Raw genomic sequence first — 16,217 nt, 5'->3', positions numbered from 1 at the left:
CTTTGGTTCAGTAAAAACATGTTAACCTCCACATAATCATATCTCATAATAAAGGACACCCTTTTAACAACTACAACTTCATAGGTGAAGCCAAAGCCTGCCTCCTCCTACAACCACAGTGGCAGCCCAAGGCACTAGGAGCTACTGCTGACTCCATCAGATAAAACATTCTGCAGAAAGCTTCCCTTAAGTAAGCCTCAGGAATGCATCAGGTCACGTTTGAAGACCTTTCACTCCACAAATCCCTCAGCAGAAGTGCTGGAGAACTTGAAAGCTTGGTTACGAAACTATGATTGACGACTGCCATTAGATGTCTGGAAAAAAGCATCAACGCAGGGATGATTAAAATACTCCCAACAGTCTAATTAAAAGCACGGTATGAAATTGCACTTGTTTACTTATCCAATTGGCTAACATTAACAAGGTTACATTGGTGTAAGAACAGAAAACACAAGATCTACCCACAACACTTCATCAAAACTACAAAAGTTTGAGAACTGTTCCTGTGTCATTTGCTGACAGATTCATACAATGATTTGCCAGCATTCCCATTTCCAAAACAATCTGGTGATGTTTGTGTTTACCATTCAACCACATCCCACTGAACTCTTTCCAAAAGCAGCTTCTGTGCAGAACCAACATTTTACAAGTCGTAACACACACACCCTTAAGGGCTGCATTTAGAACACAGCCACATGCCAAGGGGATCATTTCAGAAGCGGACAACAAAGGCAGCTGTTAGGCTGTCATTTTCCGCCCTAATCCTTGACAAACTGCACCTGAATGTGTCGTTTTCCTGAAGCAGGAGGAGGAACTCTTGTGAATCACAAGCATTATGTGCAATCCACAATGACCATCTTGACTTTTGTGTCTGCAGGGCAGATCTACTGGCATGAGGTGAAGTCTCCCTAATAAACAACTGCATACTTGAGCAGAAAGATATTTCTAACCTTGCTTTTCAACACCAGCCATTTAAAATATTGGTGCTGGGGTTTGTTTTTAACACATGTGTTTTTAGACTTCAACTCTAGTGACCCTGCTTGCACACAAGTTACTGGTTACCAGGGTATTTATATACAAGCAATGATGCTTTTCCAAATCTGCATCTATCTTCTGACCTGCAGGAAATATACTTGGAGGTAAAAAAAAAAAAAGTTGCCATTCTAGACAACAGATTTAGAGATAAATAGTTGAGTTATTTTTCCAAATCATTTACACAAGGAATATTGATGACATCATTACAATTTTACATGCCAGGTAGGATGTTGTACCTCCAGTACTTAAACTGATAGATCAGTTGCTGTTCTCAGAGGCTTATCTTCCTTGATTTCAACTTCTTGAACTACAAGGCAGAGCAAGAGACAGACAAACTGGTATTTTTTTAAAAAAATAAAAAGCAAAAGCAAAATGTTAGGTGGGTCCTTCCCCAGTACTTGAGTCATTCTAAACAAGTGTCATAAAGTTATGACAAATCACTGTCCTCTCGTAGTCTGCAGGGTGTTTGCTAACCACAATCACACAAGTGGAGCTGTGAAAAGTTTCATTATCTTTGTTTAAACCTAGTTAATTTGCTTCATGCGGTGGAAGGACCCAATCCCAGTTTAACTTACTTAACATGCTTTCCTGGTGACACAGAGGAACCTCAGGCCAAGGGGCTGGATGCAACCCTCCAGGCCTCTGTCTGGTCCCAAGGCCCCACACCCTCCCAAGCTGCATCCATTGCCAGACTGTCCTTGTACCCTCCTTGAATGTTTTTGCCTGGCTGGAGTATGTCCTTAAACTCTGATGCTGCCTCTGGCTTGCCTGAATGGAGGATAGAGAGGGAAATGTAAGGGTGAAGAAATACGTTGCCTTTGCCAACCCCTCTCATGTGGCCTCCAAAAAGATTTTCCAGGAGAGAATGGGCTGAATGGAGTCATATGCATGCTATGTGAATGTACACATTTAAAGAACAATCCAACCGCACCCCCCCTGCTTTCAGTTGCAAGGCTAGCTGAGCCAGATTTTTTATCTGCCAATGACTCTCTCTGAAGAAGAGCCAGCCGCTACATTTCACTAATGGCACATAAGGTTTCCCCAATGGAAGTCATAACCAAAATCCCTTTTTGTTCTTGGCTTTGACTGTTTCTCCCATGACACTGTTTAATTTCATACCAGCCCTGTGTGAACACATTTAAAAACCAAAGTGTCTCGTCTCCCTGGTGTAAACCAACTCCTGCAGTCTTGCGTCTGACACAAGAACACAAATTAAAGCAACCCACCAGCCTTGCTCATTTCAGATTAATATGTTAAAATAGGCAAGGCTAGAGTCATGACATACAGATCCTATTCACAAACAAATATTGTTAAAAAGGATTCTGAAACAATCCACCACTGTTGCTGTTAGAAGCATCACAAGCAATATAGAGGTAGTGATGGAGGAAATGCTTGCAGCTGACTGCTATGTTCTTTAGCCATTCCTATAAGGCCTCATTCATTGCCAAGAGAGCTTTAAGATGCTGGTGCAGCATGTTTCAGCTGTCCTTAAGATATGCTCAAGCTCTGAAGCAACCTGAGAGGCCAGAATATAAGTGGGGCTGCTGTGAAGTAGCCTAAGGAGATGCTGAGGCAGCCATTCTTGATCACACACGTCACCTTCCCCCTTCCAACAAAGCGGAGGAAAACGCCTGACTGCTTCATTAGCATCCCTCTGGCAGTAAGAACATAGGAGCCTGTCCTTCTACTGGTAGGCCCACTTCCAGCCGGTGAGACTGCAAGGTGTCTGGGAAGGCAGCCCAAAGGACAGCAGTTCTCACACTTATACTGCAGACAGCTGCTCTTCCTAGGTTCAAACTTTTCTTGGCTCAGACCTCAGTTCCCACTATGTCCAGCTGCAATCAAGGCAGGACATTCAGCGCTGGAGCAAATTTTGCCAGCCAGAATTTACAGACTGCAAAAATGCCATTAGCAGCCACGTCACAGGCTACTGGGATTATTTTTAAATAAGGTATCAATTCCAAAACATTTAAACGCCGTGCATGATCTAAGCTCCTTCCTCTCTCTAAGGGCAGCTGTGTGTTTTGACTACTCTCAACATTCACATGGCTCATTGTTATAGTTACTGGGAAAATGATGGACCAGTCAAGCTGAAGCTAGGAATCCAGCCCTCTGTTTCCATAGGCAATAGGGCATTCCTCACTTATTCCATCACTGCAGCCCCAGACCTCAAACTACCTCCAATGTCATATGCTTCTTTGACTGGCTGGGAGGAGGGAAATACTTTCTAGAGGTAGCATAAAAACAGTTACAGTATTACACAGCAAGGCAACAAGGCAAACCACACCAAACTGATGAAAGCAGTGTTGACTATAGAGAAGAGTCAAGAGTTTAACTACGTACTTCAGCCTTAGAAATATTATTCATGAATTGAACTGACTTCTAAAGAAATATGAACAGTGACAGAAGGTATTTTAAAAGGTGGCCATTATGTAAATGTTTATCTTGATCGGGAGTTTCCATAAATACTCACTTCCTTTTGCATTAGTTTGAACCATTTGGTTTAACTCTTGCATTACAGTGGGGGGATACCAATGCCTACAATGATTCTGGGTCCACGCCTTCCTTTCCTGTTGGGCCCCAGGAAATTTCAATTGCCCTCTACCCTCTGAAAAAAGGCACCCCTCCCTCCTCCTCTTACCCCCATCCAGGAGTGGTGTTGAGGCCTGCTGGTATATCTGCTCCCTCCCTGTCTGATGGAGGATTTGAAAAACAAGCTTTGATATTTTGGGAGTAGCTCTGACAGAGCAGCTGCTTTGCATTCAGAAGGCACAAAGTTGAGTCCAGGTGGGAATACTGGAGAGCTCTGCAGTCAAACCTCATGTCCCAATGAGGAACATCCTTGCCCCCATCAGAAGAAACCACATCATTGCTGAACTGCCACGGTGCTTCACCAAAGGGGCTGACCTCTTTCCACCCCAAAGTGGTTGGGATGCGCCAGGCCCAGTGGACAGGGACCGTGGGATTTAGTTTCCAAGATCATTGTGGTTGGCGACCTCTGTGGGGAAGAACCGCTTGATCAATCAGTTTGCAGAGACACTATTGACAATAACTACAAAGTCACCTTTGGGGTGGACTTAGAGATGGAACATTTTGAGGTGCCTGCAGCTGTGGGACACAACTGGCCAGGAGTGCTTCAAATGCATTGCCTCCACCTACTACCGTGGGGCTCAACCAATCATCATCAGATGAGGAAGAAGTTGCATTGGCCTGAACATTTGCACTGGACTTACTTCTATACTAAAGGAAAGTGTTGTTGTTTTTTAGTGTGTGTGTTTTTTAAAGAATAGAACAAATAACTCCAGGTTGTCTCATATAGGACCATCACAAGCTGCTTTGTACTAATTCAAACCATTGGTCCATCTAGTCCATTACTGTCTACACTGACTGGCAGCAGAGGCTGCCCAGGATTTCAGGTAGAGGATCTTCCCAGCCCCAGTTGGGCATGCTGCTGGGGACTGAGCCTGAGATCTTCTTCATGCAAAGAAGAGGTGAGCAATGTGTGATTCCTGCATCGCAGGGGGCTAGACTGGAAGATCCTTGGGGGTCTCTTCCAACAATAAAATTCTGTGATTCTATGAGGGGGGAGGTGTTAAAGAAAATCTTCCCCCAAATCCTGCGTACCTAGGCAGTATGTGGGGAAACCATGACCTTCCCAGAGTGATATCCCATTTTGCTGCCAAACCAAACAGACACCAAACCAACAAGCTTGACATTAGATAGGATGAGGATTATGTCACAGTCTCACACTGAAAATCAGCCCTCCCAGGGAGACAAACCATTAAACAATTATTGGGTATAATTTTAAAATGCATCTTAACTGCACATGGAGAACTAAAGAACATTGTGAAGAAAGGAGGGCAGGCCATGTTTGTTTGCTCCTAATATGAACCAATAGAGAAGTTGGTTCTCAAGCTTCCAAGGAAATAATTGTGATTATCAGGTGCATGCTTTAATCAACATACTAGTGGCAGAATTCCACAGTTCCAATGTCAAGTGATAATTTCAAGGGATGATCGAAGATACATGCACACCTAGGTATTGAAAGGAATTCTTCATTTGGTGAGAGCCAAGGATGAGAGAGTGTAATAACAGATGTCAGCTTTTCATCTGGGCATGAGGGTTACACCTAGTCTGCTCATCTCTTCGATGAGAAGCATCTATGGTATTCTGTCATGAGCCCCGCCAACATTAGACAAAAGGATGAAGAACAAAGAACAGCGAGTGCCAGGCCCAGGTAATTGCACCCTGGGTGGTACCCCCTTGCCCCACAGTCACGGGCTTGAGACACGTTTTTCCACTTGCTGCCCCATGGGAACGCTGCTTTGTCTTAAATCGCTTCAGATCTCTTGATGGCCATGTTTTCCCAAGGTGCACCTGACTGGCAGGGTGTGCCGTACTGTTTGCTAATGCTGGCAAGAGATTTTATGTTCCTCATTCTCAAACACAACCAGTTTACTTTGAAATTACTCATGTGTGGGTCTGTAGCAACATGCATACTAATCTCTTTCTCCCTATATCCATCTAAAGAGTCATTTCCCAATCACCAGGGCTGGCATTAATGGTTTTTTAGTTGCTGGTTACATCACTGTGGCAACTGCCAAGGATGTCTGATTGGAAATCGTCATTCAAGGGGAGCTACATCTCTCATCCACGTCAATGCCATTAAAAAAAAAATGTCAAAAGGCAACATTTGATGTACTAGTTCCACGAATTAATACGATGCAAAAATGACGCTTATAACCAAGATAAAACAGAATTGTGGAAAATTAGTACCCTCCATCTAGGTAATTTTTGAAGTTTATACCAGCTTGCCTTGGTGCAGAATTCAGCTAATAAAGATGCAGCGTTTTGAGTTAGCTTCTCTAAATACACTGTATGCCATTTGGTGCTCCTTTAAACCATTAACAGCAGAGACAAGTATACCACAGACAAGAACTTTTCAAATCATCGATGATAGTCAGCACTTGGTAGGCGATGCTGAGGAGGGAGCAAGAAGATGACAAATAGCTGTAAGTAACCAGAATAACTGCATGCATTTTAGCAAGTCTGTTTATATTTCTAGTAAGATGCTTACTGAAACACAAAATTGAAAGGATACTGAACAGCTCTGTGCAAAATGTTTTAATTTAATGGGAATATCCAATTCCATTAAAAGCTGGCTGAAGCTGCTCAGGAGTTGCAACTTAGAGCCTCATTTCCTCAAACCATGGATGAAGTTCAGTATACTAATTTTAACAAAAACAACATTCTATACTGTCAACACTGGCAGGCAGCAGCTCTCCAGGGTTCCCAGCTCTACTTGGAGAATGATGCTGCCAATGACAGACCCTCAGACTTTCTACACAGAATGAACTAATCTACCTATGAACTACACCCTCTCTTCTCTTAGTTTTCGATATGATGCTACCAAGTACCAAGTTTCTATATGCAGGAGACTTGAGCAAACAGTCCCATCAAGTTGGCTTCTGTACCTGTTCTCATTAATTATGCCCCAAAATGGAAATACTATTTCTCCTGATGGTGGAAAATGTTAGCAAGAGATTTCATAGGTCTGGTATGCACATGTCAGAACAATGATAATGCCTGGTGAGCTAGTACCTTGTAAGCACTGAACAATTATGCATGGTGATTAAATTCACCTGAAGGGGGGGAAGCAACAACTTGTTGTTGGAGCCACAATAAACACTCTGCACAGTAACAAAGAGCAAAGTTGTATTTGTTCCAAGCTTTGTAATAGCAAAACTCCTCCATGCTTAAGTTTACAAAGAGCTGAGAGGAATGTGTTGGGTTGTGGTTTTGACCGCATTCTTCAAAGTTCTGTTGTTAATTTCAGCAGGGCAACACCTCCTCAAGCAGCTCTTGTGCAGAACTTGCAAATAAATACATTTCTATCTATTGTGGTAAGATCTGTATGCATGCTATGCTCCAGCTACCATTGCAAAGATTTTCTTTGCTTAAAGCAAAGGAACTTCACTGAAATAAGAGCTGGGATATCTCTGTCATAGCCTGCTCCACGTGCTCAACAGCTCAGAGTCCTTCTAATATAACCAAGGAGCCTGATCACATGCTATTTGCAACACACATTGTAAACTGCAGAATTTTAAAATTAGTATTCTGAATATTGAACAATGCCACAATTTTTCAGCCTTACCTGAATAGCAGGGATGGAGAACTAGTAACACTCTAAATATTTTTGGATGGACCACTGAACACTGACCATTGAACACTGACCATGTTGGCTGGGGTTGATGGGAGTCCACTGTCATCTAGAGCAGGCTTCCTCAACCTTGGCCCTCCAGATGTTTTGAGACTACAATTCCCATCATCCCTGACCACTGGTCCTGCTAGCTAGGGATCATGGGAGTTGTAGGCCAAAAACATATGGAGGGCCAAGGTTGAGGAAGCCTGATCTAGAGAACCACAGGGTCCGCATCCCTGCCATACAGCTCTGATGGCATGGCATCCATATAATTTAGGTCAGGGGTCAGCAAAATTTTTCAGCAGGGGGCTGGTCCACTGTCCCTCAGACCTTGTGAGGGGCCTGACTATATTTTGAAAAAAAATAAAAAATGAACGAATTCCTATGCCCCACAAATAACCCAGAGATGCATTTTAAATAATAGCACACGTTCTACTCATGTAAAAACACGTTGATTCCCAGACTGTCCATGGGCCAGATTTAGAAGGCAATTGGGCCGGATCCGGCCCCCAGGCCTTAGTTTGCCTACCCATGATTTAGGTGATATATGGAGATTCCCATGACAATTTAGTCAACTGTCAGGGATGATAGGAGCTGTGGTTTAGCAACATCTGGGGAGCCAAGGTTGCAGAACATTTCTCTAGGCATCATGAACTATTTATAGCACTCTCCAGACATAAAACTGTACTAAAGAAAACCACCTCAAAGGATGGATCAGAAACAACCTTATTTTTAAGGCCATCCTAAAAAATAGGGGAACCCTTCAAAAGAGCTACTCCTTAAAATTACACTGAAACATGCCTTGGTAAATAGGACACGTTTTGTAGGCTTAGATGAAGCGACAGGAAAGTTAGTAGCTTGAAAAAGGAAAAGTGAATGTAGCAAGTTTTCTACAATACATTTTCTTCCAAGTTGCCAAGACTGAACAAATGCTTCTGAATCACCTTCCTGACGTTTTCTGAAGGGCAGACTGTAGCAGTTTATAACTGGGATGAAAGCCACAAAGGCCTTTGTATTACTGATCTCCAGATTCAGCAGAAAGGAACCAATTCAGAGAGGAAAATAAAAGACAACAAGGAAACCAGCTCCACAGCAGCTTGGGGAATTATTCAAAACCACATCCTGCAGTACATAGCTGCTGTATTGTAGCAGCTATTCCTAGTCAGTAAAAATCTGAGGGGTTTACCTAGAATCATTATAGGGAATAATAGTAAAAAGCCATAAACTGCTCTGCTCACATTTAAGAAGAAATTCATCATATCACACAGATTTCAGCTAGAGCTACAGATACATTGTATTTCTTATTTCATTCTTGTTTGTTTTAACTATCACACATTGAAACGTCTTATTGTATATTAAGAGTTCCTCAGTGTCAGGCAATAATGTCCATCTGCTTAAGACACCAGTCATAAGAATGATTCACTTACAACTCAAATATGCTTACAAGGGAGTAAACAAGTTTCTAGAGAAGACTATTCCTGTGCATGTATCACATTCCTCCCCACTGAACAGTGTGATGCCCATGTCAGCCAGTGTGCCAGCTCTTCTGTAAGAGCCTCCTCCTACAGACTCAGTCTACCCTACATGGATACGTCAAAAGGAATGCCATTCTCTATCTGACCAAAACTAGTTCAAAAGTTGCAGTAAGCTCTCCTTTCTGCAGACTAATTTATGTGGTAAATTTTTATTCCAAAAATATCCCTTAGCAAACTGAATGTTAACTGCTTTCATATGATCTAAGTCCTACTGGAAAAACAATTAGCAGCAAGGCTTATGAAACATCTGTGGTAAAAAAAAAAAGAGAAAGTCATTCTTTGCTTTTTGTAGTAACTGCAGCTATTATAACTGGAGGTAAAAACAGAATTCTTTTGGCTCACTTTTGAAAGAGGTAATTATTTTGGCAATCTGAAGAGCAGAGGATTAGCTTGCTGAAAAGAGCTCCAGGGTGCAAGATAATTAAATACAGAACTCATGTTTTGGAGAGCATTTTCTTGCCTAAGCAATATCTATATCGCCACATTGTAAACTACCTGTCAGACTAGCTGCATTACATTAATACTCAAATGTCTACTGAATTTTAAGCAACATTTTACTATGGTGAAAGAAATATGATGAAATTTTCACACACACACACACACACACACAATGATCATGCAGGCTAAGAAACAATGTAGGTGTATGCATGGTGAAGGCACATTTAAAAACTTTTTGATCAACTCACCTAATGCAACTTGGATATTTGTTTGAACAAAAAGCAAAGTATACTGCATTACCCTTGTAAACATTACAGGATTATTTTTTTTAAAAAAAGATTACAGGATATCTTTGCACTAAAACTCCTAATTTTCAGTTTAGAAAAAAAAGTCTACTTCCTTTAAATAAAAGTGGCTAGCAACACAAAGAGCTTACAGGCACCTAAAGATTAATGCTGGTGCATTTTGGTTTCTGAACAGCCACAAGCAGAATACTACCCATTTGAGAGATGAATATTGTACATTTTAAGAACTTCAGATTTAGGCTTTTATACTTGGTGGTGTTTTAGAAGATCCAGTGAGAGTGAAGCTGCACAACTATTACTGGTGTTTCTTTCATCTTCATTCTAGCAACCAATCTGATACTGATACACTGCAATAAGATAACAATAAGGCTGTTGTAGTTTAAGTAAATGTATTGTTATTCTCCACCACAGAATTTTGCAAGCAAAATTTCAGATAAGAATCAGGACTAGAGTATCACTCTAATTGACACAGCCATGTTTAATGAAATATACTTTCCTCAAAGAAGAATTTCTGGAGTAGCACAATTTGATCAGCAACTTTAGAAACAGCAATGACATACTTGCTTTTGACAACTGAATGAATTTATTTTGGTACAATAAGGAGGTGTCAGGGTATCAATGTCATAAGCTTTTGTGGGAGAAGATGGTTGCAGTCTGGTTTCCAGGATGCTGGGAGTTCACCTCCCTAAGTGGCACAGGCTCAAAAACCTTTATCTACTCAAATAAACTTTCCTACACTGGATTTCCCTCCAAGCAGGGTGACTGGATGTGCATGGTCTTCAGCACTCTCTTCAAGTTATTACTAATAGATTTGTCCTAACTTAGATCTCCAGGGCAGTGTATTCTCTTGATGTAATAGCTGTATAATAAGAAAGCAGTTCTTTCATATTCCTGCCCCAATATATTGGACAAGGATTAGAAGGATTTGAACATATGAACCACCAATGAGGAGGCAGTTGAAGTGGGACCCACACTAATGCTAAGACTCCTCCTCTCCCATATATATAGCACAATCCTATATACAGTGGTGCCCCGCAAGACAAATGCCTCGCAAGACGGAAAACTCGCTAGACAAAAGAATTTTCCGTTTTGGAGGTGCTTCGCAAAACGAATTTCCTATGGGCTTGCTTCGCAAGACGAAAATGTCTTGCGAGTTCCTGCGGGTTTTCCCCCCTCCCCCCCTTTTTCTAAGCCGCTTATCCGCTAAGCGCGCTAATCCGCTAAGCCGTCAATGGGCTTGCTTCGCAAGACGAAAAAACCGCTAGACGAAGAGAATCGCGGAACGGATTCTTTTCGTCTTGCGAGGCACCACTGTATGTTTGTTCAGTGGAGCTAACTCTCAGGTAAGTAGGTGCATTATTACATCCTTATTCTCTGTACCAGTTCCACTGTTGGTGGCTTTATGTCGGCCAGTGCAGTAGCTATTTAGAAATCTCTGCAAGTGCATGGAGTTGCAAGAGTTAAAGCATTGGAAGTTTTACAGCCCCAACAATGTTGACTTTAATAAAAAGAACTGGTTGCATGGAACACACTGGAAGATGCTATAACTTCATCATTCACTCCTCAATAGAGCAATGCGCAATTACTAGAGTGCTAGACTGGGTCATGTGCTTGCATCCTCTTTAAATCACATGCAAGGCAGAGTCAACAGGAAGTAAAGAAATCAAGAGAAGTTATAAATCTATCCAGCCTCCCAAAGCATCTATGCAATACGAATTTGAGAGCAGATGGAAAGCACACTGGAAATAAAGCCAGTTGATACACCTGAAACCAGCAATGTGCATTACAGAACTGCAGTAGCAAGTGGCAATTCAGATTTTCAAACAGCCACTTCCACAAATTTATTTCTACACTGATAAAGGTTTTTATTTTTATTTTTTAGAAAAAGTCTAACCAGCCCCACATGCTGCAGGTAAACAAAAACAAAAACCCTTCACAAAATATTATAAAAAGAGCATTTGTGGTGCACAACGGTTATTCCAGCCTATCATTTGCAGCATCTATATTACAATATACCCACTCCAATGTCTCCCTCTAAACCTACATCTAAATTCATCTAAGTGTGCAGTTCCTAGTAGCTAATAATTTTTCTGCCCCTCATGACAATTATTGAACACATATAAATTATTATTTCGTTCACACAGTTTTAGACATTAAATAAACTTACAGCACAGCCCCATACATTGATGTTCATTTCCAACAAACCATAGACTCCCAATATGGAGGCAAGATGAATATTATATCAACATTATATCTCTGAGCTTTGCTCCTGAACTGTGGTAGCTGATTCTGAGCGACTTTTCAAAGGAAAAAATACTAAGAAACATTCAAGATAAGATTACGTTTCTATCACTAGTGTGGGTTAATATTGTATTCCAAGTAATTATGGCTGGATAAAGCAGACTATGTGAATCCTGGCAGGATTACAGCAGCCAGTGAATGAATATTTGCCACATGAGTGCAGATTACCCTTTGCCAGACATGCCCATACTTAAAATGCACCATCTATGATTCAGTTTCACACAATAACGCAACCAGAGTGCAGATCTGTGTTATTAACAAGCAAAGCACATCATTAATGGAGACAGAATACCATTCTCTCTGCTGTTCTAACGTTCTTGTTTGCAAAGGAGATTTAGGGACGGGGCTGATGTAATAGGCTGTAGATGAAACAACTCTACATCCATGGCATAGAATTATTCTTCTCCTCTGAGATTAAAATGGAAGTCTTCTCACATACTTTAAAATGAAGAAAAACAGTCAAGTGAGGGACTATGGAGGATAAAGCTTGCCAGTTACTGGATTTTGCTGAGCATTTTGTGGTCAGGATGCAAAGAAATGTGATTAGGGTGCCACAAGGCTGCAAGAGACTGAAAAATCTACCCACTCACCCATCAAAACATGTGGAATTGGGACTTCACATCTTTATTTCATTTCAGCAGTTCCAATACTGGAGACAAGCTGCTGTAAGGTTTGAGTGGCTGGTCACTCGGTCCTTGGAACCTGCATAGCAAAACCTGAACTCCATAGCATTGACTGGTTGTATGTGCTATTCTCTCCAGAGCATGCACATATCCCTCTTCTGGATCACCATCCCGTTTAGACAGAAGAAACAATATATATTTACACCCCCACACCTCAATTAATATTTACAGTGCAATCACACATTTGCTTACTCAGAAGTAAGCTTACTACTTTTAATATTTACAGTGCAATCACACATTTGCTTACTAGTGTGTTGAATAGGACTTACTTCCAGGTAATCATGTATAAGATTGCAGCCTTTGATATCTAGATAATTTTGTGCTCAATGAGGATCAAGGAAATAAAGATATGAATCATAATAAAGAAACACTTCTATATTTCTTCCAGGTTGGTGGTACAGCTCATAGAGAGGTTGAAAAACATCAATGGAAACTAGGCTAGTGGAAACAGCACTCAGCACAACTTTAGTAAGGCAACTAAAGACAAAAGAAAGCTGAAACCTGTTATACCCAGAGTTTTATTTAAGCACTGAAGCATAACATAGAGCTCTACTGGTTGTGTAGCCAATGAGTCAAACCTTTCAAGAGCATTAAAATATTCCTGATTTTATTTACTGGCTGGGCAGCTACCCACACTAGAAAAATGTTTGATGGAGCACTCTACGCTAGATCCTATGGAAAAATACAAAAATATTGATCATTTTTCAAAAAGTCTTGCATTCAGATTTTAAGCAATGGCAACAGCCTTCTTCATTCCTTTTCACAGATCTGTAGCGTTGCCATATATTAAACACAATCCAAACTACAAATCTTCAGATTCTCAACTTTTAAAAGCACAGCCCTAAGATTAGTCAACAGCCCTGGGGAAAAATAAAAGCTGCACAGGAGTCAAAAGGCAAAATCCTGGCAGTGTCCCCACAAAGCCTGAACTGCAGTTTTTTAAAAAAGCAGCTGCTGAGCTTTACATCAGCCTCATTCTTACTTTAGCTACAGACAGTCCAGCACTTGGACTGCTTTCTACAGCCATTTAAGCCTATGATTACACATAATGAAGAGCTAGAAATATCTTATGTCTAGGTTTCTATTTTCACCCAAGTCATCCCTGCTCATGTCTTCAGATACTATTTGAGTTGGATTGAAGAGGCTGGTGCTGCAGAGCTACTTAAAAGAAAAAGGAAATATAAAGTAGAACTTCCTAGATGATTAGTGGTCAAAACACTCAAATGGCAAGATACACCAGACACTTCAGGAATGTAAAGACTCCATGAAAGCTTAAACTACTAACTAGTACGCACGTATTATGAGGATTTTGTATGGGGGAGAAAAACCAAGCTTTTTATTTAGCTAAATTCTGCAGCAGCACAACCATATGCCTTAACCTGCAACAAAACATGTCTCTCCTGCATCAGTTTCTACAGCCACAGCAGGCACTGCGACCCTCCAATACAGGCTTCCTCAACCTCGGCCCTCCACATGTTTTGAGGCTACAATCCCTATCATCCCTGACCACTGGTCCTGCTAGCTAGGGATTATGGGAGTTGTAGGCCAAAAACATCTGGAGGGCCGAGGCTGAGGAAGTTTCGACTCCACTCCATTGTCTCCCAAAACAGACGGATGCCAACAACAAAGTCAGAGAAGACTCACTGAAATTAGTGGGAATGTCCATTCTTTTCCATGAATCTACTCAGAGTATGGTGAATTCTGGATACAACCCCAAATCTTATCTACATGGTTAAGAGGCACAGTTTTTTTCATAACCCTTAGAGAGTCTTGCTTAGCCTCCAAACTAATTCCCTCCAGATGTTTTGAACTACAACCCCAATCAACTCCTAACCACTGGGCATGCTGGCTGGAACTGATGTGAGCTGTAGTTCAAAACACCAGGAGAGCGACAGGCTGAGGAAAGCTGGCCTTGGTGATCACCTCAACACACTTTCACATAATTAACAGCAATACGTTTGTGACTTCTGATTACAACCCTAGCAGAGATAAGCACAAGAATGTTAGATAAGGAGAAATTAGACTGACTCAGTGAAAACAGCCAAAGAATTATCAGAAGCAGCTTTACGGCATGAGATTTATTGCCCATTTATTCTCAATTCTATTGATTCAGCATCAGTATTTAAGCCTTAGCCTATGGCTCACAAGGCAGCAGCTCACCTAGCATTGACTGTGATGGAAATACCACAACCAAATGAGAAGAAAGAGCACATATCAAGCTGCCTATTCAGCTACCTCATTTTAAAAGCCCACATTCACTGCATTTGCTCCCCCTTCCCATCTCTAAATCAGGCTGAATCTTAAATATAAAAATACTATGGGTAACAGCCAACAATATTCCCACTGAAATTAAGTCCATTGATTTCAATGGGTCTACTTTGATTACTTGCACTGGATATCACCTTAATAATTCAAAGTTTCTTGAAAGATAGAATCATGTGTATACCAGCAAAATGGCTGGCACATGTGTGCGGAGATTCCCAGTGAAAAAAACAAAATGCATCCAAGACTGTGGTATTTATAGCTCTACTGTTAGGAAACTTGCACTTAAAACGTTAGAATTGGATCTGCCCTGCATTTAAAAACTGACACCAATCAGTTGGCAATACCAACTTTCTGCACCAAAGCTATTCATTAATATAAACTCCTAATGAAAAAAACAAAAACAAAAAAAAACTCTTGGAAACTAGTGATTAGACATTTTCTCATTAAGAAAAACCCACACCAAAAAACATCAGAAATGCAATGAAGCCATAGCAAGGTAGCACAAGGAACATGGTCAGGAGAGAATTATAATTTCACTGGAATTCCTTCCCATATCAAAAATCATTTGTTTTTGATTGGCCTTTGCTAGTATAACATTTGCATCTTGTTACAGTGATATTTTAACTTAAAAGTTGATTTAGACATTCCTCACAGATTGCTTTTAATAAAAATGTGCTTAAGTTCCTTAGATTTGGAAAACAAAAGTTTGTTAGTTTTGTCACGCTTTCCCTTTGGCAATGATAACCTTTCCCCTCCCCAGCTGCAGAAAATTTGGAATAATCCCTATCCTCAACTGGACTTTATTAATCTGCCAAATCAAAGTGCAACCTGAGGAAAAGCAATTATTTCCAGCTCAACCAATATTAACAAGTTAGTTTTCTCTCCACAGTCACAAGAGGGCCCAACTGCCTGATAAACACTCAATGTCTGGACCAATTAAAGACAATTTTGGAACCATAATATACAAATCCATTCAAGTGCTGGAACTAAAGTTCCAGACAGACTGATCAATAGGCTTTCTGCAAAGAAAAGACCTCTTCAGAAATGAGAATACTGAAGACTCTATGAGGGATTTTCACTAACTAGGCAGTCTTTAGCTGGCCACACAGAGTTATTAATTCAAACCACACACCAAGATCTTATTGCAATATTTATCAACATATACTGCACCACCAGAGATAAAAATCTAAGCATCTTTAAACAGACACACCCTAAACATTTCAGACCAAATGCTACAATAGAAACAAGAAGTCTGAGCGAAGACTGACTTTTGTAAAGCAAAAAATAAATATCAGATTTTAGAGCAAGCATGGACCTTTGTCATAAGCATCAAAAAGAAAGAAAACAAGTTGTGAGATGATAGTAATTTTAGTATAGTAAAGGGTTGGTTTTTTTACTATTAGACCTCACAGAGCATTACTCTGAGCAAAAAACATTAAAGTTTAAGCTAACT

General features: G+C 40.7%; 1 protein-coding gene across 2 annotated transcripts in view; it reads right to left on the bottom strand.

The window, feature by feature from the left end:
- IFFO2 (intermediate filament family orphan 2) overlaps window positions 1-16,217 on the bottom strand; it is a 46,623-nt gene that overhangs the window by 21,585 nt on the left and 8,821 nt on the right. The window lies entirely within an intron of this gene.

Source organism: Podarcis erhardii (genome assembly GCF_964252035.2).
Source record: "Podarcis erhardii genome assembly, chromosome: 7".
NCBI classification, from domain to species: Eukaryota; Metazoa; Chordata; class Lepidosauria; order Squamata; family Lacertidae; genus Podarcis; species Podarcis erhardii.
The sequence above is the reverse complement of the archived record's forward strand: the minus strand, read 5'-3'. Positions and strand labels throughout refer to the sequence as shown.